A 3247-nucleotide genomic window follows, 5' to 3' on the forward strand; every position below is an offset into this window, starting at 1 on the left:
CATAGATGATTCATTTTTTACCCAAATTGAGTGAGATTTTTTCCATAATGCTCCTTGTGATGTGTAGAATTTAATCATGATTTTTGTGATTTTTGTGCACGTGTAAAAAATTAATTTGCCTAGGGTTTGCTTGGTAGTGTCACATTTGTACATGATTTGCCATATCTTCCATAAAATGATGATGCTTTCAAATAAATGGATGAAATTTTTTGTGCATATTCTGGACACTTTGATGGTGATTTTGATGTAGAGTTTGTAATTTTTGGATACTTGGTTGAGGAGATATGAATTTTTGATTAGAGGTGTGACAATTTGTGTCACACCAAGCTTGATGAAATTCATGACTTTATTTGATGTGCTTAGGGATGTTGAATTGAGCCAATTTTTTGCATGAATGAACATATGTATGTTGAGATAACATGTGATTTTTTATGGATTTATTGATGGCATTTCCTAATTGATTGGAATTTTTCCCTCTGTTTGGTCATTTTGTTGATTCCATGTGACACATGTTACCATTTGCTTTGTGAAATTCTGGTTATTGATTGTATGAGTATGAAATTTGGTATGAGCATTGTAGACACATTATAGGTCATTGTGGTTTTGATCCCATTCATTTATCATGTATTGTCACTGATTTATGATTTTTGGAAGTTGATGTTTGTTTGGATACCATGTGTTGGCTTGCTTGAACTTGTCTGAACTTCTTGATTTTCATTTACCTACTTCCTTTTGTTCAATTGAGCTGAAATTTGATATGCTTATCATTGGATATGTTCTGTTTAGACTTGAATTTTTGTGGAATTAATTGAGTTGTTTTGATAGGGATTTGATTGAGATCTTTCTGTTTGGTCTTTTGATGTTGCAAATAGCATGCTTTGTGATAATTTGTGCATAAAATGATAATGGTGATTGATATGAGCATGGGACCAATTGGTCTTGCTTCTAATTTGTTTGATTGTGATTGTGGATAATTTTCACTTGCTGTTTTGGATTTTTCATCTCCTTTGGACCCTAGGCTTGGCCTAGTGGTCTTGTTTCTCATGGTTGGTTTGGATTTTCAGGTTGAAATGCAAAAGGCTTAAGGAGAAAATTGCAAGCAAATTAAATTGAGTTTTGTTTGATGTGGTAAACTAACATTGGCTTTGTTTTGTAGGGTTTGGTGCTTGAGCTTGGGCTCATAGCTTGCACTTGTATGCATTAATTTGTATTTGACTGTACAGATTAACATTTGCTGTTTACTGTTGGTTTGTCTGAGTACTGATGATACTTGATTGATTTCAGGTACATTTAGTTGCTTACAGTTCCTTGAGAACTTGCTCGCTGTTGCTTGGTTGTATAAACCAATTGAGGTAGAATTTCTATTCTCCATGTAGTCTGGAAGACCTGGCCTGTTACTTGGCCAGGCAACTGTCTGAAGTCCTCCTTAAGAGGCGATGTTTGTGATTGTTTACTTTTGTCCCCAAGCAGATAAAGACCTCTATGAGGCAATTGGCGGAACCCAAGGGATATGCAATCTATCCCCCGCTATTCTTGTTGAGTCGTCCCTCTGCTCACACCACTGTGTTGACACATTGGGACACAAACCCAAGATCTTGTACATTTGTACAGTCGAGTCAGAGTCTTGAGCGTAGAAGGGTTCCTCCTTTCTGGACCCATGCTCCTTTGTCTGGAGCTCTCCCTGGCCAGGGATAAGAGCTGTGAAGTCTAATCTTCACTCACCTTTCATCTGCTTCACCCTGACTCTCAATGTCAGGGTTAAGAGCGAACACTACCTTGTACAGATGACTTGCCTTGGCAGTCCACCCTTGTTTGAGCCTCACTTGACTGGATATAGTGTGTGCTATGTGAAATGTTTGTTTTATTTTGATTGATGCTTGCATGCTTGTTTTTCCTGGTTAGGATTAGATTGCCGTTGTGCAAGTAGATAGAAACCATAACATAGGGCAATGATGCATGATAACACTAGGCTCGAGTACAGCTCCCTAGTAGTGTGTCTCCCCTTGGTTTCTGGCTAGAATTTCTTTCCCGTTCAGGGGAACTACGTCGCCCTGATCCTCATACCAGATGAGGTACGTAGGCAGGAGACTGCGCGAGGTCTCTCCGGGCACCTTTTTTCCTTTTTGTGTGTGTTTGCTTGTTATCCTCTTGTGTGTCAGGATATGGATGTAAGCCCAGCGATTGGCTGTCCGTATCCTGAGTGTGTTTGTTTGGTTCGGAAGCCGATGTAAGTCCAGCGATTGGCATTCGGGTTCCAGGTTTGCCTGTGTTTGTGTGTGTCCTGTTTGGCGTGCGTGAGCCGAACTACGGCAACTCTGATTCTCGTTCCAGACGAGATACGTAGGCATAGGATGCGATGTCCTAGCGAGCCCTCTCCTCTTTTACCCCACATGTGTGGTCTTCAGTGTGTGTGTGTGATGTTTGTTTAGCAACCTTTTCTTTCTTTTAGAGCGTGGATCCCGTCGAGTACGACGGACGTGAGGGGTGCTAATACCTTCCCCTTGCGTAACCGACTCCCGATCCCATTCTCTTTGGTCGCGAGACCATGCTTTTTCCAGGTTTACTCTGAGCGTTTCCTTTCCCTCTTTTGGGATAAATAACGCACGGTGGCGGCTCTGTGTTGTTTTTGTTTCAGCCCGCCGGTTGTTTTTCGCGGATGCGACAATAGGGTTTTACCTAGAGAGCATAGCCCTTCAGCAGCAACTTCCTTTTCTGATCTAGATGAGTCATCATCTTTATCAGCATGAGGTTCTTCCTCATGAGAGGGGTCCCTTCTGGACAGAGGGGTAGAAACCCTTTCGACTTTATGCCCTTCACTTAGAATCCTAGTGACTAGGTTCCTTATGGCACGATCAGCATAATACATGTCTTTTGGAAGAGAGGAGTTACCAGAGGCATTACCTTGCTTATCTTCAGCCTTGGAGGAGGGACCTGGGGTGTCGCCTGGTATCATGCAAAGTGGAGTAACATCCATTACGTCTTCATCTACAAACTCCATGGAGGGAGTCTTTGCATGGTGAAAGGATTTCGAACCAGATGATGATGGATGTTGGGACATGTTGTAGGACTTTTGAGAAAAGTTTCTTTGCCCTAGCTGAGCTGCTCTGAGAAGTTGAATGGAAATGGAGATTGTTGAGTTTAGGTAACGTGTGCTAAGGGAATAGATACTATTTTCAATGCTAGGGAATGATTTGTCATTAATGTGGCTCTTTCTTTTAAAAGGGCAGACACTATTTTTATTTCTTTT

The sequence above is a fragment of the Lathyrus oleraceus genome, chromosome 6, assembly GCF_024323335.1.
Source record: "Lathyrus oleraceus cultivar Zhongwan6 chromosome 6, CAAS_Psat_ZW6_1.0, whole genome shotgun sequence".
Lineage (NCBI taxonomy): Eukaryota > Viridiplantae > Streptophyta > Magnoliopsida > Fabales > Fabaceae > Lathyrus > Lathyrus oleraceus.